Source organism: Etheostoma spectabile, chromosome 23 (genome assembly GCF_008692095.1).
Source record: "Etheostoma spectabile isolate EspeVRDwgs_2016 chromosome 23, UIUC_Espe_1.0, whole genome shotgun sequence".
NCBI classification, from domain to species: domain Eukaryota; kingdom Metazoa; phylum Chordata; class Actinopteri; order Perciformes; family Percidae; genus Etheostoma; species Etheostoma spectabile.
Window position 1 is genome coordinate 6054384 of NC_045755.1, and position 27540 is coordinate 6081923.

Consider the following 27540-nt stretch of genomic DNA (forward strand, 5'->3'; position numbering starts at 1 on the left):
TGTCCTCGTCTCTGCATTTTGGGTCCTATGCTTGCATAACTGTAACTGTTCTCTCCACAAAGGACACGTTGTAGAGTAACAGTATTGGCACATAACGAAAAATGTTCTCATTATTCTGTACTATGATCAAATATAAAAATAACAACCCGCAGTTGGTCACTTATAATACTTGAGGGTATGGCAGGGCTGTTTAAGGCATCACGTCATAAGAACATGTAGTCATGGCACAGAAACGCCGTTGGAAATTGAGGCCTTTATACACAATATGGCTGATGTTTGGAGAAGTTTCTAAGAACAATATAATAAACAATACCTTCAACTAATCCATGAGCAATTGCCAATGTTTTATATGATTCAAGTTCTACCAGCAGCTCACTACATAGAACTGTCAAATGTCACATAGCAGGCAGATACAGGTGATATATTGTAAAAGGTTGCCATATCTTTTTTTCACAGTTGGCTGTGAGGGTGAGATCCCGGTCGTGTTCATTTTGTAATTACACTTCGACACTTTTGAGCAGACATGGAGTAAGACGTACGGATTTCTGCAGGGAGGCGATGTGAGGAGGGGTTGGGTCTATCTTTCTGTTCGTTATACCTCGTAACGTATCTCCAACGTGTCTGCTCATCATCTCCTCTGTCAGCACCTCTCCCTCATCTCGCCTCCTCCTCCCCTCCTCCCCCCTCACCCTCTCCTCTCACTCCCTGATTTTCCTATTAAACTTTCTTCTCCACACTGTCACTGTCTGAATCCCATTCCATGTCATTCTCACCTTTCAAACTCTTACCCTCCACTATGCATCTCCTCATCCGCCCCCTATCCATCCTATTCCACTTCTGTTGGCTTGACTGATTACTCAAACTGGCGCCCTTTCTTCGCCGCGTTGCCTGCAAAGTATCCCTTACAGCCACAACTATGTCACCCCCGATACGCAGCCTCTGCGTGCATTGATTACCCCACATTGCACGGGGATAATCAATGGGCGTGACCAGATTTTGAAACATGATGGGTCTGGGCTTATCTTTTAAATGAAGCTGATCTTGCTGGTTTTTAATCAGAGGCACAGAGGACGCTTAATCGAGCAGTATTTTGATGGATTCACGGAATGGGAAAGCCATTCATCAAGTCAATTACACATTAATCACAAGCTCACCCGCAGATTTGGGAGTGAGACACGAGGAGGGGCTCCACTTTTGTTCCTGGAATGAATAGCGAGCTGCATTATGTAAAACCTTCTTATCCATAACAATGAGTCTGTGAATTATTGCACGATAAAACGTGGCCTAGTAAAGGATGTTGATCAGCCAACCATTGGTGTCTTTTACAAAGACGGATTCTTGACGGGACTCTGTTTGATCAATACGTTGTGAATCATGATGTGAGAATAATAGTCGACATCCAAAGAGCATCTACAGTATTATAATAGGTAAACATGCATTGATTGCATTGTTTGTACAGTTATGCAGAGCTCTGAATGCTGCACATGAGATTGGATGTAAATTAAAGTCCATTCACTTCTATGTGTAGACACAGTGTGATTGATATTCAAATATTGATTATCATATTCCCTCGCCTTTAGTATTGAGGTCACAACAGGTGAACTACTCTCACAAACTTCCCATCAATAATCCATTCAAACTGACACGCTCTCAAGGCTTGTCAGGAAACCAAGGATGAAATATGAATTTGTGAAAGCTGTTGCAGAGAAACAATCATGTGCGTATGACGTTAGTTGGCTCCAAACACACAACGGAATTTTGTTAGCAACTGAGGTGATTAACTAAGGATCTGAAGAGCAAAAGAAGAAAACCGTAGTATGGATTTTCTGGAAAAAAAAGTACATCTTACTCTATAAGCTCAACATCCGCCAAGGAACTGAACGGAAGATCCACAGCTTGTGCATATTCATAAAGGCACACTTATGCAAAAGTACTTATTTTTTTCAACACAATAGACACTCACAGAGGAAGGGGAAAGACGACTCAGACAAACGTTCTCTGAGAGACATGTCAAATAACTTATGTCTGATACATTTTTGAAGCAGTCAATTTAAAAAAGAAAATGATAATAATAATTGACTCAGCTGTGTTCAGCTTTGCGTTGATTTAGTTCAGATGTAATGCATTTTTTATGTATATATATATATATAGTCCCAGAAAAACATTAAGGGGAAGGTTCTTTCATGGTAACTCAGTAACTTCTATACTTTTATTTTTAATTTTTTTTAATGACAATGTGAAGGGCTCGCTGGTATTGATGAACCTACAAAGCATCATCTCTCGAATCCGTGATGAGAAGTGAGGTGATCATAGGTCAATGTTGTGTTCACAACTTGTTTCCTCTGGCCTCGGTGATTTAAAAAAATAATAATAATGTTACCAGTTACTGCTTTCAATCGGGAGGAGTTTCATCCCTGCTTGACCGTTTCTGCCGTTAACTATCAGCGCCCATTTCGCCTTCTTCAATCCAAATCAATATGGAGATTTGTTCTGCCAAGCCGAATTTTATCAGTTTCATGTGTCGAATTTCACAGCAATGATGTGTCATAAATCAGATTTTTCAATTTGGATTTAAAAGGTAGGTTCACGTTTTTTCAAGTCTCTCTTAGCACAATATTCACATGTCCAATTGTACATTGAAACCATTTTTAGTAGCTGTTATTGTCCCTCCTGTCCCTACTGAGATCCCTCCCTAATGTGACTCCATTGGTGATGGGGACTATATCCAGAGTCCTCATTCTGTGTTTTTAAAGTTCAGTTGAAGCTAATACGAGGCTTCATCAGTCTAAATTAAACAAGTAAAGTAAATATCTTCTATAGTTACACTCAGTACAAAATGTCCTCTTTGTGTTTCCATATACAGTGTTTCCATGATTAGCAGCTATGGAAGGACAGTAACGCAAATATGGAATATTGTACCGATAAGTCTGTGACTAGGGTTTCAACTTAAATAATGTGACTCGCACTACTGAAGCCTCATTACTATCAACTGAATTATTATTGTCACTCATGTTTTTATTGCGAATCACAGTAAGACAGGATCCCATCACAGACGGTATGGACAGAAGTACTAATTAAAATGACCGAAAACTGCTTTACTGTACAAACGGACCTGTGAATATTGTGCTAGGATAGACTTAAAAAAATGTGAACCTATGCTTTAATCTGCTATCTGCCTAATCTGGGTACACACTTTTGTAAATGCATTGTGTTTTTGAATTAATGCACTGATGCAGGTTGTGAGAGGGAGTTAGCATTGCAGCAGTTGTGAGCTGTAACTTGAACATTGGATCGCCTGAACACAGCAAGATGATAGAATAAATGAAGAATTAAAATGAGTAAAATGAAAACAAAGTCAATGACTCCTTAAGGGCACAGTACAGATGTAAAGTGCATTTTTCGGCCCCTTTTGTGGTTCATCAGGTTGCCTCAGGGGGGTAAGACAATACTTTTATTCATTTATTTATTTATTTATTACAGCCAGGTTGTGCAATGGTATAATGCTGAACAATATTGCAGGGATTTTCACCCCACTTCATTACAGATAACATGTTTCTCTTTAAGAAACCAATTATGCATATTGTCATACCGTGTGCAATGCATAGCTGTGTGCAGTGTGGCAGACCAACTGCTGTGCATTTGAGCACACATGAAAGCAAGGTGGATCTAGGGTTTTAAAGGCATTTCTAAGAAGAGTCCTATATATTTACAATGTGTCCAAAATGCTGTTAAATGGACTAACTCAGGTGCCGACATGTTTCGCAAACATAATTTGTCAGAAGCATTTTTGCATCAAATGATCAGCACCGCAATGGAGCATTTTTTTTAATCATGAAAAACCAATTCATCATTCTTAGACACACTTAATTTAACATGAGTCTAGTCAATCATGGCGGTTACTTTTGGGGAAGTGGACATTGCTGCAAATTGTGTTTTGATAGCTGCCTGTTCACCTGCAGACTTACAGAACCTAATGTACTTAACTCAATGATATTTCTGTTTGAAAGGTACACTGTGTGTGTGTTGACTTCCTGATCTTGAGCACGTATGTCGGTTTCTGATATCAGTCAAACAGAAGAGTGGTGCAGTGCGTCAACACATATTGCAGCCCTACAGCTGCCACTGTATATTGTTATGAATTGTGAACCATAATAGTTCATTATTTCTTACAGTTATTGAATGCGGCAACAACTGTTAGCCTCTTTTAAAGGCGAGTAAAGATGTGAAATATGGCAACGCCTGTATCAAAGACCCTCTGTTTTCATCACATCACAAGGTCAGAGGTCATATGATATGCAAAAAAGGTCAATGTATGACCTGTGACCAATTGATGTGATGAAAACAGATAATGGTCATCGGTCATTGGAATAAAATACACCTGACGAAGGCCAAATTGTGGGCCAAAACGTTATTATATAGCCTTATTTGCACTATTAAATTATTTTTCTGGCGCATTAAGCTGTTGTGTGGACTTTACCTTCTTTAAACATTCCCTTTTTTGTCCTGCACCAGCAACTACATGGATGTGCACAATATGTTCTTTTTTGAACGCCTGTATCAAGCAACAATACTGTCGACGACAGAGGTTAGTAGTCGGTTCACGTTTCCTTGGGCTTGTTTGTCATATAATCATGAGATATAAATTATGTTTTGGGTGGTTAAGCTGGAAATGTGTTAAAATGTAATCCTGTTTCATCTTTGCACCTGACGTGTTATGATTAATCGTTCCTTCCAGCAAATAAAACTGTTACTGAGCATCAAGTAGCTTCAAATCTGCTTTATTATTACATCAAATTTAGTAATTGGGCACGTGCATCACCAGAATATCTAATCGTCGTTCATTTTGGGCTTTTGCCGGGTCAAACTCGGTCCAAATGTAGCTGGGTGCTTTCACCCTTGCCTGGATTTTAAGCCATGAACAGTTGAGTGTTGTTGGCCAACAGATATTTCTCTCAGAACCACTTTCTCCTCTGGCAGTCACCAAGACCATATTTCTCCTGTCAGTTCACGTCCAGACCTGTAGTAAGCCAGCTGGCCTTTCTCAATCACTGTCCCCAGCCAGAAAGCCATAGGGTTCTCTATCCGCTGAACAATTTCAGCCAGGAAAAGTCACACATATCTCTCTGTGCCAAAAGCGCAACGAGCCATATGCACATTAAGTTCTCGATGCATGGCAAAAGATTGCATTATATGAAAAGACGTTTTGAGTTTTGACATCAAGTGAAATTCAACCCAAGCTTTAGCCCTGAAAACTTACTGGCTTACAATGAAAGTGTTAATGGCTTAGTTCAGTGCAACTTCAAGCCCCACTTGGGAAGGTTTATCTGTCTTTGCATTCACTCTGCTTCACTTTCTCATATAGATTTTTGACTGCAAATCCTCATTGATGTGTCTATCCACACAGCCTTTGAAGCAAGATAACCTCAGCAAAGTTGGATGACATGAGTGAGATAACTTGGCCCAATCACAGAGAAACTCACAGGTATCAGATACAAAACCCACTTCTATGTTTGTGCACCAGATGACAAATAACTTTCAAGTCACGATGGGCTATATATTTTCAGTAAGGAATGAAATGTAATCTGCTTTGGCCAACAAAAGACTTCAGAAAATCTGTAGAATCTGCATCACGATTTGAAGTTGGTGAAACACCAAGAATTATATACACCGTTTTTTCATTTTTTTTTATCCTGCAACTGAATTGTATTTTGGAATGGTTTTAATATTTCCTTACAAAAAAAACATATTCCTATACATTTTGTATACTTCTGGCTTGTTTCGACTACATAATGTATTTACTTTGGAGCATAATATTCTTGTGTGAGATGACCAGCCAACAGAGTGCTGAGCAACATCAGGGATGCTGGGTCCAGCGACCTGACTTTGAATAATGGTCCTCTCAAGCTCCATGCAGATAAGACTGGCTAGAAACATACTCCAGGGATCTATCTGACCAGCCACATGAGACACTCTAGTTTGCTCAGTCACTGAGCTGAAGCCAGAAGAAAAATATCTTTTTGCAGCCATCGCGCAGCAAATGCACAAGGCGTCTCTATTATATTCCGGTGTGTTTGGGACTAGTGTCTGGACTGTTATGTCAGTTATCCTCTAAAGACCACGCCAAACTGTGCATTTAGTGAGTTTAAAATGTAAAGACCAAATGTAAAAATGAATTCACCAATGTCGCAAATGCTTATTCACATGCAAATGGTAATTTTACTTTGCAGCATTAAATTATTTAAATTTTTTTTCATCAATTTCAGTGCTTCAAGTTAGAGTTTGCAAACGTGTCTGTTAGTGACAGAGGACAAACAATTACAGGTTCAATGGGCTTGAAACAGGTTGAATATCCTGTGTCGCCTGTAACCTAGTCAAGGAAACAGAAACACAGTGTTGGCCAATCGTAGGTGGTTGGTTGAGAGCAGGAGTGTGGTTGTGACGTTGGTAGTCCCCAGACAATAAGTTGGTAATTTCATGGTGCATATTAGAACCCAAATAGAAACATAAGCAACACAAATTGCTGAATGTTACAACATTGTGTCAAATTGGTCAGTATTAATGTGACTTTTAAAGTGTCATGTTTAGTTACGTCATAGTGGTAATAGTGTCAAAAAACATTAGCTGACGTTGTCGTTCAGTAGCTAGCTCTGAGATTATCGGCCAATAAAAAACTGATATGGCGTGATTAACACTTTTGCAAGGCACTGTATACGTGTCACATTGTCATTAGGGGCTATGCCCCCCAAAAGGTCTGATCCTAGAATTGCCCCTGATTGTAAAGACATTAATCATATACTATTTTTGACTAGTTTAAGTTTCACATCTTATAAAATTTAGTTTTAAGGGAGGTTTTCAAATATGTAGTCTGCAGTACCTCAGAATAACAATGGCCTTAATGGTGTTTGGCAAAAAAATGTGGTCAAGTTAAACTGAGTTAGTTAAATTCAAATGAAACTGAGGCAAAGTCCTCACAGCCCGTCACAACAAAGCACAATGATTGGCAGATAACACCAGCTCCTCTAGTAAACCTGCTGGGAGGTGTTTCCGTCAGTGTGTCAGATTATATATACACCCCAAACTGGCCTTTTCTTACACAAAAGTAAAAGGCAGAAAGAAATTCCAGTTAGTTTAATTATTTAGATAACTATTTTTGATTTAATTTTATTTAAATAATTGTTTTAGCAAACTTGCCAAAAATTTGCTGTCCAATGTGAGTATTTGAGGAATTTCTTGATAATTAATTGAAAATATATGAGGTTTGGACTATGTGTTGGACAAAACAAGCAACCACAAGATATTACCTTGTGCTCAGGGAAATTCTAATGGGCCCTTTTTCATTGCTTTCTGACATTTTGTTTACAAAAGCATTAATGAATAAATAAAGAAAATAGCAATTTTATATTCAATTCAATTTTATTTTCATTGACACAAATTGCAGGCAAGTACAGTATGTAACAAGTAGTCTCCATACTCCAACAGCCCCTTAAGTTGAACACCTGGTTTATAAAACATATTTGATAATGTCTGTGTCAAAACGTTACTTTTAAAGTTAATTTTCAAAGGTCTCGCTTGCCATAAAGTTGATCAACTCCACTCACTTTAAGCTTTGTGTTGTCCTTTGGTCACATTCGACCCGTTTAAAAGAAAACGGCTTTTTTTCAACAACATTGCTTAAAAATGGCATGGATGCCATACAATGTACAATGTTGAATTATGGTTTTGTTGAATTTCATGACATTTTAAAAAAAGTGACCAAAACCTCAGAAAAAAATGACAAAAAAGAGACAATAAGCGATGAAAAAACAAGAAATTAACTGTTTTTGTATAAAGTCATAAAAAAATAGGTTCATTGGCTACGAATTTAAAAAATAAAAAAGTGTAGAAAAAAACAGCAAAAACATCGGAAAAAGCGCCAAAAGATGATGGTTAATGGGAAGACAACACACTATATACACCAGAGCTGTGATGGGTTGGGTGGTTTCTTAGTTTTTTTTGGGGGTCCTGTCTTGTTTTCTCATGTTTGTCTTAGTTTCGTCCTCGATTTGTGTGGTAGTTTGTCTTGTGTCCCCTCTGAGTGTTGGTATGTTCTGTTTCCTGTGTCATGTTGATAGTCTGGTTTCCTGTTCTATTTTGTGTACTTTTGCCTGTCTGATTGTCTGGCCTAGCCCTAATGTGTTTCACCTGACGTTTCACCTGTTTTTTGTTATCTTGTTACCTCGTTACCTCCTGTATTTAACCTCTGTGTTCCCTTTGTCTCTTGTCCGATCGTTCTTGTGTCCATGTTCCCGTCCATGCCGCCTCCTGACTGAGTGATTGTTGTTAATTCCTGTTCCCACTACTTGTGAGTTTTCCCTGCCGTTGTTCCCTCTTTTTTTGTCTCGTCTTTTGCCCTGGACCCTTGTTGTATTTCTTTTGGTTTTGGCTGTTTGGTTTCACTCCCTGTGTTTTTGTTGGACTTTTTTGTTAATAAATCCTTGTGTACCTGCTTCCGCCTGCCTTCCCCTTCTCTGCTTTTGGGTCCTCATTCCTCCCCGGCATAACAAGAGCTATGTCTTGGAAGCCGAAAAGCAAAATCCCCAGTGAAACCAGAGTACCGAGCTCTCTTGAAATCATAGAAATAACCACTAACAATCAGCAGTTACCCTCCGAAAACCACCAGTGAGCAAATTGGAAATTGTCCCCATTTATCATTAATTGTTCTGCAATGACAGATGACTTTAAGTGTGTCATTGTCCAAATCAGTTCCCGGCGTGTAATAACTGGTGAAGATACAGGGGCCACATAGATGTAACTGTTTGGAAGGGACCTGGGGGGGGTTTAAAATGCCAGGGCAGATTAATTCACCTCCTGCCATGACGGCTGCCCGCTGTTTAGATCCACAGCCCGACAGCTGTCCTCACTGGCTTTGATATGATGAGATGGCTGGGGAGGTTGAGACAAGACAGGAGGGAGAAGGAAGAAAAGGATGAAGGGAACCAAAAAGGAATGAAGAGACAGGGAGAAAGAGGACAACTGCTTTCTATCACCAAGGACAAAGTCCAGATTAGATGCATGATTGACAGTGCTTTGCTTTTGAGCCAGGGCTGAAACGGGATGGGACAAGAGTGCACGTTGCTGTGTGTGTACGTTTGTTTTCTACCTTCCCTGTAAAGCGACTTTGAGTCTGTGAAAAAGCGCTATATAAATTCCAATTTATTATTATTATTATTATTACGTAGCTAGGAGACAATCACCATGGAGACAGCTAGACTAAGCATTCAGTCAATAGAGTGGAAGTAAGAACAGAGGGGGGTGTGTGTGTTTCCACTACTAATAGGAACCTGGTACTATAATAGATGTTGTGGTAATACACCTGCTCACATTCATTTACAGTGAAGAGAGTATAAACAGCATGTACACTGGACATATTACGGCTGCATTATGTCCCAACCTTTGTCATGAAACCTTTGCAAAACCAATACAGATATGTATACATGTATGTATGTATGTATGTATGTATGTATGTATGTATGTATGTATGATATGTACTGAAGATAGCACTTTGACCATCATTTAACAATCTACATAAACCACTGAAATTCTTAAACAAGTCTGCCTCCTGCCCCTAATGACTTTCTCAAATTGAGCTAACTTAAAAGTTTAAGTTCCTCAGAAATATTGTCCCATGGAATTGCAACTGGAACTTTGTGAGTGATTTCAGATGTTTTCCATCCTAAAGGTCTCATATTATGCTCATTTTTTAAGATTCCTACTTGTATTTAGAAGTAGAATATGTTTAAGCTTTAGTGTTCAAATCATTATTTTTTTCATCTTTTTTCTATCTGAATGTAACTGTATTCACCCTCTGTCTGAAACGCTCTGTTTTAGCGCCTGTCTCTTTAAGCCCTCCTCCCCTCCCTAAAAATACCAGTCTGCCCTGATTGTTGCCCTCTTGGCGTCTCTGCACCATCATTGCAGCCGGGAATAGCTGTAACAGCACTGTGGCTGAACTTTCTAACTTTATATAGTTTAGCTGTGACATCACAACTGTTCATTTAAAGGCACATTTTCTGAATACAGGCTGTGTGCATTTTTCTGTGGATTTTGATACTTTCACAGTATTTATACAGCACCTCGACCTGCTTTATATTATAAAAAAGACATGGAAATCTCACTTTTTACCATATGGTACCTCATATACAATACTTAGGAAGAACTTTATGCCACTGCAATCATTCCTCCTTCCCATACCTGATGTGAGGAGATCCCTTCCTTGTGTGATGCCAATCTAAGAGATGTAGGACAACATGCACAGTCTTTCTACTGTGCAAAGTTCAGCTGAAGCTGATATGAGGCTTCAGCAGTTGAAGTTAGAAAAATCAATTTCTTCCGCTGTTCATGTTTTCCTGGACAATGTTTCCATGCTGAGATGCAGAGGATGGAGAGTAATACAAGGACTGGAAGGTACTTGATATGTCTCTGACTCAGATTGCTGAAGCATCAAAGACACATTTGGAACAAAAAATGTAAACATATCCTTTTAACGAACTCACTTTGATGTCAATGCATAATCCTTTGATGCTTGTATGATCAAATACTGTACACAACCAATTAGTTCTCATCTATGCAGGGGTCAAAAAACTGCAACAGCGAATGTTCTTCCTTTGGAAATGCTGCAGTTTGAATGTGGATCGTTATACCTTGCAACTGCTTCACAATGCTATCTAACAACGCATCTTGTCCCTTGGCCTGATTTGCATGTTTGGTAACATGCGCAACCATGTTGTTATCATGATGTGTATGTAGAGTTTGTTTCTCAGCAGTCATGAAACCCACTGCATGACAAAGTTTTGCAGGCTACAGATGTCTGGCAAGCTCACTTCTTTCTAACTCCCCTGCCCTAAGTTTCATTTTCAAACTTGTAGTTTTCAGCTCCAGCTGACCTTGAATGACATCACTCTAGGCAATTTATAAGGAGCACGTTCAATCTCGAAATGGTGAGCACCGTGCTGCTGCGGTGTTCTGGTTGACCGACATGTTTTCTCGGAACGGTGTGAAAAGGTGTGTAACTGCTTTGAGAGATGTTTTCTCTCGTTTGGTGGGCGTGTCTCTGGTTCATTGGCTGTGTCACAGGTAATACCCAATCAGCAGAGACTTGTCTATGAACTTAAAAAAAAAGGAAGAGCCCTTGCGTACACAACGGGGTATTTAATGCACCCCCGTTTCAGTTTAAGAAAACGTGGGGCTACGTCACACAACTTTTTATCCACATATGCTGTAGTACTCTCCAAGACCTATGAACATACTTTGATGTTTAACATCAGTGTAGGGTTGAAAAACAAACCAAGTGTCTTCATCAATGTTGATGCATGCATGTAGCCATGCAGTGCCAATACAATTAATTGGTTGTTCATTCTAAAATAGATTGAGATCTGTGAGTCAGTGTGTAACCGTGCAGATCAACTGATCTGTAATCAAAAGCTTTAGTACACCACAAAGAACATGCAATCATGCACCATCTACTTGTAAATGCTACTAAAAGGACAACTTGTACCCAATTACTCTCCATCAAAGAGCTACAGGGCACAAAGACTTAGAAATGCTATGCATGTGCTCTAAGATTTGTAACTAATTCTAGTTTCCATACTCATCACTGTAGCTTGGACGAGAGTGTTGGTTGGTCGAAGGTCGGAGCATTTGTGTATTTTTCTGTTTAAGGCCAATCTGTGGAAACTGCCTCCTTACTTATTTTCTGTCCTGACTCCTAAGGACATGTCAAATGGGCAAATCATGTATGACCTTCCCCAAACACGAACTGTCTTCGGGGAAAATACCTTAGACTACTAAATTAGACTACAACAATGACACAGTTTAAAATTAGGATAAAGGACTATTTGAGTACTACATGCACATGTGGTGTTATTGGGGCTGCTGGTGATTATGTTGAGATGATGTTAAAATGTTAAATTACCAACAGTCTTTTTCTGTTGTCTGTTTTTTACTGTATATTTTAAATGTGGAACTATTGTGCTGCTGTCTCGGCCAGGACTCCCTTTTAAAAGAGATTCTTAATCTCAATGGGATTATTCCTGGTAAAATAAAGGTTAATTAAAAAAATAAAAAATAATGATAAATATTTATTTAAAGGCTCTTTTTATTACAGCAATCAGTACCTTCTCTATCAGAGATGACACCAATCAGTGAAGTCATTGAACTCTAATGAGTCCTAAATGATACAACAGCAAAGGAAAATCTCAATTAAACCCAAATTTGTACTATAGAAGAATGGGCCTATGTATTATTTAATCTTAAAATGTATTATTAATGCAGGTTAATGAATAAAATGGCCACAGAACATTTAAAATGTACAGTGTGTTTTTTGCACTGGTGTTCCTTTATACATTTTGAATATTGGTCACTGCAACGAATTTCAGATGTTCAGTATGAATAAACAGAGCAGCACTGATTTGAATTGATTTAAAAAAAAAAAAAAAAAGGTGCAGGAATAATTTCACATGGTGACTCAACATGTTCGTTGTCGTGCTGTTTGATTGATGTTAAATTAAAAGCTGGACCATTTCATTAATGCTGTTTTATGCAGCCGCCTTGTTGGCTTGGATTTTCTGCATTACCAAAGGAGGTTAGAAAATAAATGAATCATATTTCATATTCCCAGTTTTGAGCAGGGGCAATAAATGAAAAACCATAATTCAAACGGCAATGTTGCCAACAAGTTCTCCAGACAACAAACCAACAAAACTGCCCTCCCTCAGAGAACAGGTCTTCCATGTATCCTATTCAAACACCCCAATCAGGCTAATATATCAAACTTAACTGCCATTTAACAAAGTGTAATGTTGCATCAGCCAGTCAGATTAAAGAAGGAGCCAATTAAAAGTGAACAGTTTATGGTGGGTCTAAGGATAGAAGTTTATGTTGTACAGATTGTAAAGCCCCCTGTGGAAAATGTACGATTAATAATTTTGGTATATATAAATAAAAATGACTTACAAGCTTATACCCCCCCCAATAAAAAAAACTAGTATTTCCTTTACATAAATAAAGACATTTGCACCATAACTTGATGCAGAAAAGGCACAAATTGTTGCAGAAACATTCACCAGACTGCAGGAAATTGAGTGTTTTATATGCTCAAAATTTCAATTTTGTGCAAAAGTGGAGACACCCCCAACCTTATATAACTTATACCTTAATAAGCAGTCATGTAAATTTAGCTACTGTACATTTCCTTCTAAGAAATGCAACAATGTGTAGCTTGTTCCAGCTGAATTGCGTAAATGTGTCAGTGCTTAGTTTTACAAGTATTTCTTAATTCTCTATGGATCAGCATGGCTTTTTCAGCTTCAAACCGGCTGAAGCCCTAGCAGGTCTTTAGGACTCTAGTCTTGCATTGCCAGACCTACCTCCACAGCGCCGCGGAGGAAGATCTGGCTCGTCCACACAGCATTCCTGGATGGGAGAAAAACGTGATCTGGTTTATTGGCATTTATCAAACCAATCACAATCATCTTGGCTGGCAATGAGCACTGGACACAATGACCGGCAAGGAGCCATGGTGCCTGTGCAAAATAGCCTCGAGAAGGAACTTGTTTTGGTGGAGTATGTGTACCTTTTTAAAGGTTGTTTTAGTTGTGCAAGAAAACTCAGATTGGACAGATGGTCCAGCTCCCTGTCTCAATTTACCCTGCAGAGATTTGAGGAGCAGGCCAACAACATATCTGATTGGGGCTTTGAGTCTTGTCGAGCCAGCTAAGGCAAAGAAAGCCTGGCTCTGTCCAACTTGCTTTGTGGTACACCCCTCCGACCTCCTCTATTACATACATTAACTAACAAAAACCATGAAGATGAACCATTTCTGCCAGCAGCTAGAAGGTTACCTTGCACAACATCACATAAAAATCCATCTTGTCTGGCTTCAAGTAGTCTCACTTGCGGAGGAGGGTCTGGCAAGTCCACACAGCATTCTGGAATAGGATGAAAACGTGCTCTGGTTTATTGGCATTTCTTTAAACCAATCACAATTGTCATGGGCATTGAGCACCAAAAGGAGCCATGGGGCCTCTGCAAAACAACCTCGGAAGGGAACTTGTTTTAGTGGAAAGTGTACTTTCAAAAGTTGTTTTAGTCGTACAACAGAAAACTCAGATTGGACAGATAGTCTAGCTAGCTGTCTGGATTTACCTTGCAGAGATCTGAGGAGCACAAAGAAAGCGGTAGGTGACAGAAATCTGGTCGAAAAGAGTGAAATCGGGCGGAATTTCTGTCAGTAACAGAGCAATCCCGGAAGTGGAACGTCATTGACATGGACTAGGCTTTAAGTTATGTGTTTGTGTCTGAACAGCAGTAAACCGAACCAATTAGCATCCTAGGAGGCACTACTGGCGTGTGTGTGTGTGTGTGTGTGTGTGTGTGTAAGACGGCTGCGATTGGTCACTCAAAACAACATGATAGACAGATGGTTCATCCAATCACCTGCCAGGTATTTTTTTGAAAGTGTCTGCCCTTTTCCAAACAGTTTCTAATGACGGCTTCTCAGATGGTTCTCTGTTAACAAGCCATCTGGGAGAGAATGAGGAGTGATGCATGAAAAAACAAGGGATATTGATTTTTATCCACTGCAATGCGTAGTTGCTCTTACTGTTACTTTGTCAAAAATGATCATGTTTAAGTCCTTGTGCATGGTGCAACATGCACGGTAGAACACTTAAATAAGAAATAAAGAAGTCTTTGAAAGCTCCAAGAAAAGCCACAGTAACATTTAACACCACAAACCAAATAACATCAGCTAACATTGAGAAGGGTGCAAACACATTTCAGTTAATGTGAACCAAAAGTCAGCAATATTATTTTTTGCTTTGAATGGTAACAAAGGACACAAACACAGTGTTTCAGACAGAATCTGAATCATCTATTCAGTAGATAACAATTCTCCACATTGTGATGCTGCTGAAACTTCATCATTAAAACTTTTTTTTTTTTTTTTATAAAAGAGTACCTTCATCTATTTATTTTCCCCCAGCAGACGGTTAAGTGAAAAGCCTGAGCACAGCATAAAAATCTGCCTTTTGTTACCATAACTATTTATTCCCAAGACTCCCTAAAAATGTAATGAACAATATTCAGTGAAAGATTTCCTCACCTATCTCCTACAAGAAACCCTTTTACTACCTACATCTGTCGGGTGAGGCCTTATTTTAAATGTCATACACTGTACATGCAGACATTCTGTACAAAGTAAATAAAAAATAATGGAACCATTTAACATTTAAGACAAATGCCAGGTTCATGTTTTAAAGATTTCCAGCTCACCTCAGTTCCTTAGGGAGGCTGGGCCTATGAGGACATAGGATCACCGCTGCCTTGTCAAATGGTTTTGTTCTACACTTTGGCACAGTTCAAAGTCTGCTCCCATTGGACCCGACAGACTTCCTGGTTCAGACAGCTTTCAGACATGTAGTTCAAGGCTATGTAGTACTGTACTCTATATCTCAAGTGATTTTTTTCTTGTTGTATTTATGCATACTAAAATTTATTCCAATATAGGGCTTTAGCCGTGGTTTGGTCCACTGTTACGCAGTGCAATATTACAGTACACATGTGGACGAGTACAATTACTCTCCATTGGCCCAATTTGAGCATCGCTGTCCAGGTTGATACTCTACCTTCTGTCCAATCATCTGTCCTTGCAGGGTTTGGCTCCAGTCCCCGCTGTGATCCTGAACCGAAATAAATGGGTAAAGATGATAAAAGAAATGTTTGCCACTCGTTTAGACCTAAGAGCAGACTGTTGGTGTGACTGCATCATGCAATATTAAATCTAGGCAAGCTGTCAGCAGGGAAAATGTCATGAATTCAATTTCAAACCACACTATTTTGAAACTGTAAATAATGTATTTTCTAACAGGTTGGATTCATGACTTTTATTTTAGAAGGAAATGCTACTGAGGGATGGACCAGTCATGCCTGATTTGAGCTCTTTGAAAGAGCTTCAGCGATAACCAGCATTATATGCGAACGCCCTCAATTTCTACATTTCTGAGTTTGATTTCATCCAGTCTGTGTGAGGAGCCCAAACCAATACTGTCTGTCAAACATGCATGCACATTTCAGGCGAGTCCCTAGTATAGATAGAGAAAAATGCATAAACCAAAAAAACTAATACTAATGGACTAAAAGTTGAGCTAAAATGTTAATTCCCATCCAATTTTTCTGTCAGGAAATATAAAGTTGTTAGGGGGGACAGAAGGATGGACTCAAATGCACGGCTCACAGGGAAGGTATTTATTAGGAAAAAGGGGGATGGAAGTAGGGAGATGGACGCCAGGAGCAGGTGGGTGGCGGACCGGGGAGACTGTGCAGGAGGAGCCGGGAGCGAGGGCCGAGGAGGGGGCGAGGGCACGGCGAGCAGAGACACGGAGGACGGAGCCGGGTGGCGGCGAAAGGGAGAGATGAGAGTGGAGAGCTGCGGTGGCAGAGGTGCAGCAGTGCGAGGGGCAGAGCAGGATGATGAGGAGGAGACGCCGTGGGAGGAGGACTGGTGGGGGGTCCGAAGCCAGCCGGCCGGAGATTAACTGAAACAGGAAAACACAGGGAGAGTCAGTAACGACAGATACAAAGACACAACGGCTAGCACAGGAATTTAGCAGAGGTTCACCCATGTAGCTGATCTGACGATCAAGTGAAGAGTGGATGCAGAGCCAGGGTATATAAACAGGAGTAGATGATGATGGCAGGCAGGTGTGGATGGCTGGAGCGGGTGAAGGCTGGCAGGTGCGTCTGATGTTGGTGATTGGCGTTGACGGGAGGCAGGTGTGTGTGATCAGCTGGCTTCGGACGGGAGAGCAGGAAAACCAAAACAGGAAGGCAAAACCAAAACAAGATAGGCTGGGCAAACGAGACTTAGAGTAGTGAAAAGTAATAAGGGAGACAGACTCACGACCAGCCGGGACCCCGCCATGACAAAAGTAGGCCTATATTGATAATCCAGCTATTTTTAATAGAAGGAGGAATAAAGAAATGTGGACTTTTTGGCAGTGGTTGATGGAACATTTCAGAGAAGAATTTGCTAGGCGACATTCTGTCAACTTCTTGGTTGTGCTTTTTGAAAGCCCATGGATGTTAATAAAGGACAGTATTTTCCCCTGTTTCAATAAGCCTGTATAACATTGCTATGTACCATTAGCAAATTAAGTTAACTTTACGTTTAACATTTGAAAGGACCCCTTCTCTCAAAAGCTGAACCTAGCAAACTATGCTAACTAGCTTCCACTATGAAAGTTGAAGTTATTTACAGTAGCTTAGCTCGCTAGCGAGCCCTGATTCCCACTAGACGCAGTGCCATTGGCTGCTCCCACTCACTCGGCCTTACTTTCCCAAATTTGAGAAGGTTTTTGACACCCGTACATTCTAATCACATTTTGCCATGTTTTGAATTTAATTCAACATGTACAGTAGATGTTGTTATGAACGTTTCTGATATCTACAATACATAATAATATATTACATGTATATTAATTTATATATATATATATATATATATATATATATATATATATATAGTATATAACACAGCATATGACAAAACAATGAAGCGCTGATGCAGCTGTGCCGCAATACTGAATTGACGTTGCTTTTAAACGACTGCTCTGACGCAAAGATGTTTTTCATGTGGCCTCGAGTCTCCTCCTCGTCTCCTCTGCCTGTGGGCGGGACTAAGACACGAGGAGGAGTGTCATAGTCATGGTTATGGTACACCTAGTACAACCAGGGTGCAATTTGCCGGGGTTGCGGCGTGGTATTTGACCTTCCTGGTCTACATTTCCCTGACTCTGTTCACTTTTTTTTTTGTTATCCCCGATACGTGCTGAAATTACGCATGGTAGACCTAACAACGTTGGCTAATGAAAAAAGCTCTACTGACATCGTCAGTCGAACCAAAAATGTATGCCCCCTGGAGAACATCAATGTAGGTGGTGAAAATAAAAACAGTGTATGTTACATTTATTCAAAATCAAACCGAAAGAGAAATTCAAATAATGTTTACCAGCTATCTATCTATCTATCTATCTATCTATCTATCTATCTATCTATCTATCTATCTATCTATCTAATTTTAATTTCCATTTGTACAATACATACTCATTTAGAGCCCAGAGGTCAAATAGGTCAGTAACTAAGTAATTTATTTTTTATATAACAATTTTAGTGCTCATTTTGTAAGCTACGGCAGCTTAAATTTACTAGTCTAATGCATAACTGAGTTGTCCACATCTCTAATTTTCTGCTGGAGGAGATGGAAAGGTCGGATTTTACAATTTATTGATCTCTTGAATAAGCATTCACCATCTCAAGACACTTTTCATCTCAATCAGCAGGACGTCTTTCTCTTTTCTTCACTCTTTCTCCCAATCAGCTGGTATCCAGCTCATTTGCCCATGAGTGTATGCACGCACACACACAAACACACATACTCACATACAAAGATTTTGCTTTCCTACTACTTTTACTGAGTATTACCAAACTCCTGTGAAACTAACACAGTTTCATTCTTTAAATAAAAAAGCCATAATCCCTCTACAATTCACCAGCTGCCATTTAAAACAAGTTTCAACACAGCATAAAAAAAGAGTATCAACATAGCACCTGTCACCATTTACAAACTTACAACTTGAAATAGGAGGCAGTCTGAAGGAAAGCACTTGGCAGACTGGCCTGAATTCCAATCATTTTGGCTTTAGGAGCTTATGGGACAGATGCTGCATTACGTCTTTAATTGCAACCTTCTGCTCGTTAATTTACAAGATATGTTTTCTAATGTAAATGAGAGTTAGGCTTGTCAGAGGAGGGGGCATATGGGAACAAAACACACCTCTGGGAATAATATGTTGGGCAGGTTGTTTACTGGATCAGAACACATGGTACAATTCAGCCTTGTTATGGGAGTAGCTTTTGGTGTTTATTCTCCTATATTACTTATCATTAAATAGTCGTCTTTTATATTACTGAACTTCTGAAATGTTTGTTATTATGCTCACACAAATTGATCAATCATTCACATTAATCATAAACTGTGCAAAAAAACTTTGGCATCTTGACGGCAGTTATATGTGCACAGTCATCTAATAGCTTGCCATTTGTGAGAGTTACTAGTACTGGAAAATATACTGAATCACTGCAACTGCGTGATGCTGAAAGATCTACCACACAAAGAGAATTTTGGCATTCATAGGCTGCTGTTAGTTTGTAAAAAGTGACTTCAAGCTTGTTGCACCTGCTGCATCTATGTCCTCGATAAACCTTGACACGTTTATTTCATGTGTTTTGTACTGCATTCGCAGCAAGAAAACAGCATAAAACATTTCTCACAATACTCTTTGCTTTGTCACAGTTACTCAGTTTGTCCACACTACACTGAGAGCTGCAATCACAGTGTGCAGTCTGTGGTGGGTTTGGTGATGTATACGTAAAAGCCTTCAGGAGGCAGGGTAGGAAAAGTAGCTAAGAAGAATTGCTGTTGGACTCACAGTGGGAGTCTTACTTTACTGGAAGCTATGCTGTAACAATAAAAAGTAAATTAAAAAAATATTGCCTAAGATTTGTTCGTGCTATTTAGCTATTGGCACCAGCTGCAAGTGCTATGGCCCTGAGCGTGCATGTAGCTAAATGTAATGAGGTTGATACGTTGTTACGTGATACGATTATACTAATTTCAAGCAGGTCTTTTTGAGCTTGATATCAGGTTATTTTTATTCCAAGCACGGCATGTAACAGATGTAATTAACAACATAAATGATGGCTCAATTCCATTTAGTTGTTGCAGTTTAGGGGTGGTTGTAGCTCAGTCGAGCTGTGTGGGCGGGGCATATCATTTTTTTGAGGGGCATCAGGCCAAACTGAGGAGGCACGGCTGTCGTAAAATCCCTGCCCTGGTGGACTGGTAGCTGGAGAGGTGCCACCTCACCTCCTTGGCACTGACAAGGTGGCCTTGAGCAAGGCACCTCCAACTGCTGCTCCAAACCCTGTCCGTGTTCAGCCACCTCGCTCTGACATCTCACAATTAATGCATGTTAATAGGTCCTGTTTTTGAATGTGTGTTTATTTCGGGCCTGTAAGTGTAATGTGTAAAATAACAATAGAGTGAGAAAATGTAATTTCCCCCCTGGGGGACTAATAAAGGTAAGCTTTCTTTTCTTTCTTTTGTTCTTGTACTGTGTACACTTCCTCACCGGTATTAAATGTTTCTGGATCACAGCCACTACGAATGGACAGCTGTGCATTTCCTACTGTGACAAGTTCAAATGTCTGCCATGAAAAAGGTCTATATTTGTGAATGTGAAAAAGCCTATTGCACATTTTTACTTACCGTTTGAATCAATATGAATTGTCTGCCTTATTACAGCCATTTAGACATTTTAGGAAATTATTATTATTATATCAACAATACTTTAGTAGTTGTATTTGATTATTGAATATGATAAAAACACATACTCCGGTTTCTATTTTCAGTCAACAATCTAATAAAATAAAAAAATTCTTCCAATGACATCAGTTGGACACACAGTATTGCACAGGATGTTGTCTTAATTGCTCCTTACTTTTTAGGCCTATTCTTAATGGTAATATAAATGGCATATTAGTTACCAATAAACAAGAATGTACTAATGTGACTAATGGAAACCTTAATGCCGGTGTGAGAGAAGTTTGCTTTCAGATGATTTTTTGTCTTGGCTGAAGGATGTATCGGTGCACCTATAAACACGATCCATCATCAAATACACAATGGGCTTGGCCAAAAAGCACAGGTGTATTTAATAACCCTTGCTAACGATGGCTCAGTTAGGTGTCCCATGTAAGCTATTCCAGTTAGCCTGCATGCGCAACACAGGCAGCTAAGCTGTCATTTAAGGAGAGTTCAACACTTTGGGAAGTCCACTAATTTTCCTTTTTGCTGAGAGTGAGGTGAGGAGATCGATGCCACTCCTGCGGCTGTACCTTAACCCTTGTGTTGTCTTCCCGTCGACTGTGCAGCTTTTTGTTTTCATGGGTCAAAATTGAAACTGTTTTTTCAACGTTTTGGTTGTCTTTTTCCAAACCTTTGCTGCTTTTGCCCCCTGATGTTTTTGTAAAAAGATTTCCGCACCTTTTGATGTTTCTGTGGTGTTTTTTGCCCCCACCCATGTTTTTGAAGTTTTTTTTGGGGACATTTTTGTCCCTTCTATTAATGGTCTTTTATAAATTATTAATTATTATTAATTTTTTTGAATGCTATACAATTGAATTAATTGAACCAAATTTAAAGAAATCAGTGGGCTGATCATTTATTTTACTTGTGAAGAGTGTTGTGTGGAACAAGCCGCATTATTTTTCTGAAAATTTTGTTGAAAGACAGTTTTCTGACAACTATTTTTTTTTCAAAATAGGTCAAATTTGACCCGAGGACAACACAAGTTAACTATGAAAGTAAAGCTGTAATCAGTTACCTTATCTAAGCATAAAGACTTACAGTAGTGGGAAACAACGAGCTTGGTTTCGTCCAAAGTTAAAAAATAGGCCTTCTGGAAGCTGATATGTTTATAAATGAACACTCCTTTTTGCTTAATCTATTTGAAAAAAGGAAAGTAACAAGTTGTGGTTTTACGGGGAGGCTATATTTGAACTTTTGACAGAGTTGTCACATTAGCCGTTTCCCCCAGTGTTGATGCCAAAGCTAATTTACTCCAAGCCATAGCTTAATAGTTAAGGTACAAATATACATTTTCATATCTGGGTCTACTAAGTAAAGTGAATACGCATCTTAGCCAAAGTGTTAAGCTATTTCTTTTAATTTATAATCTATGCTTGGATTCGTTTCTGCTGTAAAAAACATTAGCTGCCTATAATAACAGTTAATCAAGTTAATTTTTCATTCTGTATTCTTAAAGAAGTTTATTCAATTGTAAATGCATGCATAGGAATGCTGCTTCTTCACCTAATCCAGTATATTTAGTTTTCTCCACTTGAACTTGCATCACCTTTCCAGCTAAAAAAAAGGGACATACATGTGTTTTCGTCTCCCCTTGGTGGAATACATTTAGTACAAGGTCTTGGCGCCAACATATGGTCTCAGAGAGCTCCATTAAAATCAACAGATGGGTATGGGCCTTGACTCCCGAAGCTTTTCCTCCTGCCTTTCCACCTCAAAGCACAACTCCACACAAAGTCCCATTTTTTAAAGAATTTTATCCAAAGTTACCCTGACCCCTCATTCTTCAAAAGGCCAAGTCATTTTTTTTTTTTTTTGCAACAACCTCTGGAGCAGTGAAATTGCTGAGGCTGATGTCTCTTACTCAAATTTGGCAGAAAAACTGACTGAACAATTCAAAAAGTGAGAAAAGAGAAAAGGGTGATTGAGAAGGAGGCTGAGGTAAAACGATACTGGTGGACAACAAACCAATTAAAGATGACAGACAGAGATTGTGTGCCTGTGTGCCTGTCATTGTGTAGTACATAAACATATTTTTTTAGAAGACAGGGTTGCATTTTGTGTGGACAGACAGGTGGAAACAAATGGCTACATTCAAAAGAAAACGGGACTTTTTTTACGAAATAGGAAATGACAGGAACTTTGATTTTTCTGACTGGTTTCTCTAAACGTGGCAAATTTTGACCCACTATGCAGGGTAGCTTACTCGCATTTCTACTTTTCTGATGCTATATTTGTGTGACTACATGACTGAGTGAGCATGTGTGCCTCTGTGTGTGAAAGCTCATCTCTTTAATGGAACCCATTCTTTGTCTACCACTGACAAGCGTGACCACTGTCCCAATCCCCCTCAATGTAGTTTCATGCATGGTTGAAGCTCATCATTATGCATGTGAACACAGTGACAGTTTCACATGCAAAGATGGAGGATATTACAATGGAGTAAAAAAAAAAGAGCCAGTCACTGCTCTCTATGTAAATGACGTGTTTTTAAAAGACCTTAGATTGGAGACACTTTCAGCTTTAAGGATTTATTTTGTAGCACATATTTAAGTCTTCTTAAGAAAGTTTAATTTCTGTACTTTAAGCTTCATAATGTGTGAAAATATTGATATTATTGCTGTGATAGTACTTCTACGGCTATGTTTTCTAAAATTTCATTATCTCAAGTTCAAATTGGATAAACAAGATAGCTTTTCTTGGTATTATATGAATAATAATTGCATTACATAAGCACTTTGCCATTTTTCTGACTCATTATAATCTTTGGTACGTGTGATTACTGCTGATTGAAAGTTCTAACACTTGCCAGTGCTGTGTGTCTCCCTCCAGCTGCCTTCTACTGTCCGCTGATGTATTCTGACATTAACAGGTGATTTTGGCAGAGACACATTTTGATTTCTTCTTGTTGCATGCACCGGCAGTGTCACTACAGCTCATTTTGCTTTTTGAGTTTCAAGTCAAAAGACACCCCCCCCCGGTGGGACCTTATGAATACTCTCAAATTTTAGAAGCTTAGGCTGGTGCTGATAGCGCTGCAGCCTGGCGAAGGCCCAGCTGACACTGGCAGAGCAGCTAGCTGGCCAATAAAGAGAGGTGCTAGAAGCCAACAGGTGGAGTTGACTGGTAATATTTATTTAGTTCCAGCTGGCCACCAATGCTGCAGAACCTTTTCTAGGTCGGCCACACAACCACAGACTAAAACAGGCAATGGGTGTGACTGAAAGGCAAGGAAATATTTTACTGATACAGCACTTTGAGAATTTTCAATTTTTTACTACACCTAATTGATGTCATTTCAGGACGTTTGTGTATAGAACCTAAAAACACCCTTATACCTAAATGACATTGGGTGATTTTGCTTACGATCGCTCTATTTATTACTGTTCCGTTCACATGATCAGGGACTGGCTTAAAATGAGTCACATTAAACAATGAAAATAAAGACCAAACGTGACGTTACGGACATCAGCGCGTTACGGACTAAGGTCAGTAAAGTAAAACTCAAACTCAACTAATTTTGAAATGACAGATATGACTTCTGGTTTTAAATGAGACACAAACCCTGGTTTCCTGAGGAAAGGTCCTGTGTTAGTTTGATGTATTCACCACCACACACCACAACCTTCCTCCCTCCTTACGTGGACTTTGGCGCTCTTATACTGTTAAACCTCACTTCCTTGTTTGCTCTTGCGATAATTATTACAACCACAATAGACATGTACGGTCTTTTTCTGTGTGAGGACGGTCTGACACAATGGACTTATCCTTAACTTGACTTAAAGGGATAGAATGATCTTTTGTTGTGTTTTAGGAACTTATCCATAGTCAAAAAAAGGCCCACCTAAAAAAATAATATCAGATCAAGTGTGCGCCATATTTAGAACGTCTTTACAGCTTTACCTTGCCTTCAGATGGCCCTTCCCGTTAGAGAACTGAAGCCGTAATATCCATCTACGCTCTCTTTTAAATCACAGTTGCACAGTGACAGTTCCCATCCACATGTTTAACAGAGAGCCTGCAAATTAGTTATTAGTGTGAAAGATGTGAAATATAATCCACATAAATGATCAAACTTTTTCACCACAGACATATGCCAGTAAGTGAAGTTGAAATGTTATTTTGTAATGTTTGGTGACCTTCGGCACTTTTCAGTTAGAATTTACCACGCCAGACAAGACTTTGCGGACCGCCCGCACATTCTCACAACTTTTCAACAGTTTGCGTTACAGTCCGCATATTCTCACGTCAACTTTTCATACATCGCAAAGTGTTCGGGAAAACCAGTGTACGTAAGCTTTTCGTGGGTACGCAACATTCATGCATGAGGCCCCTGGTGGCTGACCCGTGTGGTATTATGAGAATGCATTTGAGAATTACATTTGCAGTTGTTTAACGATGATGCTAGAGAGAGTGGCAAGAACATGGATTATCATTTTGTTTTCTTTGAGAGTTGCCCTTCATGGCGGTGGAATACCAGGGCACTCAAACTTGAGATCCACGGCTAAATGTGACAATTGATGTTGAGTGTTGTCCATTGGGTTTCGTGTTGGTGTTTAGTGTCCAATACTCAAGTGTCCTTGAGTTTGTTTCACATGAGAAAGTTCCATGGCAGCAGGAGAAATGCCATGAGACCAATATGACTGTAGTTTCTGACAGCAGGAAAATGATGGATGTCGCAAAGCCTGTTGGGAAGATTGTGTTTGACATCATCAGATAATTACAATAATATGGATGACTTCATATAAACGGAAAGATTAATGGGTTATTCTCTTCCCCGGAATCAAAACACAATAATGAAGGCCATTGAACAGAAGTCATTGCTGATTTACCAAAAGCATTGCATTCTTAACCCTCGTGTTATCCTTGGGTAAAATTGACCCGTTTCCCTATGTCAGTATTGTTTTTAATTACCCAAAATAACATGATTGATTCCACACAATGCTCTTTAGCAAGTAAAATCTCTACTTTCATTAATTTTGGGGTGTCTTATTCAATTTTATAGCATTTGAAGGAAAGAATTGAGGTGGTTTTGAAATAGTATTGAGTAAAAGTTGACATATTACAGTCTGGGATTACACATCAACATCCATTCCTTTAATTTTAGTCTAAATAATTCCTAATTTCTGCTTTTCTAACTCAAACATTAGGTATAATTTCCTAAAGATGAGGTTTATTGACCATAAATTCCAAAAATAACTGTAAAACAAAAGTTAATAAGTTAGTGTTACGTAGTGTTGAAAATGGCAAAAAAAAGACAAACATTGAAAAAAGCGTCAAAAGTGTTGAAAAAAGTGACTAAAACTAGGGAAAAAGTAGGAAAACATTCATTAAAAGCATCAACAAAACTGTTGAATTTCAATTTTGATGGGAAGACAACACAAGAGTAAATTAATTGTTTCCTCTTTAGGTGTTGCAAGCTTAAAAACAAAGGGAACAGACCAGTTTCAGCTAAAAACCAAATCAGTGTTTAATAACCGTAACTAAATAGGAATATGTCTGTTCATGATGTGCATACATATCTCAAGTGATTGCTCATTTCCATCTCAAGTGTCTTCATTAGGCTTGGTGAAATCAGTTACATCTAGCACATAATTAAATGTACACAATAACTTGGCATATGCAGGGCTCTAACCACTTTGATCAGCTAACTAAACAGCCATTGCAAGTACATAAATGGCTAAGCTTAGCTTAGTAAGTGTAGGAACACGTGTCATCACCTTAAGGCATGGTCAAAAGTATCACTTTTCAACAAAAAGTGGAAAGGTTTGTAGAGAAAAAACATGTACACCCTCATTTATGGTTTATTTGTTTAACATCTTTGACCAAATGAATGGCGTCCAGCTGCGTATAGGCTCTTCATACTGTGGTAATGAATGCTTGAATGAATTACATCACCACTCTTAACTTCTAATTTCACATTATTCAAAGTTCAAGAACTCAGGAGGTGAGAGCACAATCACAAGCTGTAGATTTTTCCATTTACTCACCTGGAGTATGTTTTATTTGTGGGTTACATAACCAACAAAGCAGTTCAGTCTGGTTTGGGTAAGGTTGTAAAATAAAACTATATCTGACATTGACAAAATCTAAATTTTTAACGGCTTTGTCAAGGACTTTCATATGTCAAGGATGAGTCAAAGAATCTTTTCAAGAGCAGCTGAGATGGTGCCAATGTCATGAAAGATCTGAGTTAGTGTGCAGAACAACTGAACTTGAGATTGCAGTTACAGAAAATGAAACTCTGACGAAAACACACCTTCTTCTCCCCCTCCCTCCAGCTCGCAGCTCACAGAAATAATACTAATTAGGGACAGAAAAACTGGGAAATTATGTTTTTGGCTGGTTTAGGTCACTGTGAACGCTTTGTCGCATTCCACTTCAATATCTTGTTATTGCATATGGTATGACGCATTTGAAAAGTACAGGAAAACACTTGTGTGACACAGTGTCAGAATTATCGGTTACTTACCGGTTATATAATAATCAGGTTACATCTTAAAAAAACCTGCACTGAACCAACTAACCCTTGACGAGTGTCTATTGCTTCTTTTTAAACAAGCGAGCTCATTCTACAGACAAGCCAAAGTCGGTGCATGATCACTTAAGATAATCAATTAACATTTCAATGTGAAAACAATTTAAAATCAAATCTTTCAGCTCATCATCATTATCATCATCATCACTATCATCATCATCATCATCATCATTGTCTTGACACATTCCCAATATCAATTATTGATGGGATTTAAAGACTATTCCCTAAAACATGAAACCCCCCTCCATACTGTACTCAACATGGTAGAGTCTGAGTTCCCTGTACAATAAAGCCCTTTGGAAGCTCTCACTTCCTGCTTGGCAGTTTAAACCTTTGACCAGCAGGTAATGACCGGGGGATCATTTACAAACATTTTGAAAGATTTATATAACCAATAAATGAATTTGAAAGGAAAAGTGATGTAATTAATGTGAATGATGATAGCATACATGCTGAAATTACCAAACATGAATCAGGTGCTGCAATGTTAAAATAACTTAGGCTACACAACTTAGCAACACACACAAATGGTAAGACTACA

At 39.0% G+C, this 27540-nt stretch overlaps 3 long non-coding RNA genes across 3 annotated transcripts in view; 1 reads left to right on the top strand and 2 right to left on the bottom strand.

Moving 5' to 3' along the window:
• Positions 1-9215, bottom strand: part of LOC116673067 (uncharacterized) — a 9649-nt gene extending 434 nt beyond the window's left edge. The window contains exons 1-2 of the long non-coding RNA XR_004327734.1: positions 9140-9215; positions 3971-3978 (exon numbers count right to left, since the gene is read on the bottom strand). This is a non-coding gene — a long non-coding RNA (uncharacterized LOC116673067). The remainder of the gene's footprint in view (positions 1-3970; positions 3979-9139) is intronic.
• The window catches only part of LOC116673062 (uncharacterized), a 21644-nt gene extending 1146 nt beyond the window's left edge, over positions 1-20498 (bottom strand). Inside the window, exons 1-2 of the long non-coding RNA XR_004327729.1 lie at positions 20488-20498; positions 13503-13508 (exon numbers count right to left, since the gene is read on the bottom strand). This is a non-coding gene — a long non-coding RNA (uncharacterized LOC116673062). The remainder of the gene's footprint in view (positions 1-13502; positions 13509-20487) is intronic.
• Positions 2361-6371, top strand: LOC116673063 (uncharacterized). The gene is made up of 3 exons (XR_004327730.1): positions 2361-2375; positions 5104-5108; positions 6277-6371. It is a non-coding gene; the product is annotated as an uncharacterized LOC116673063 (long non-coding RNA).
• Positions 20499-27540: the final 7042 nt, after the last annotated feature.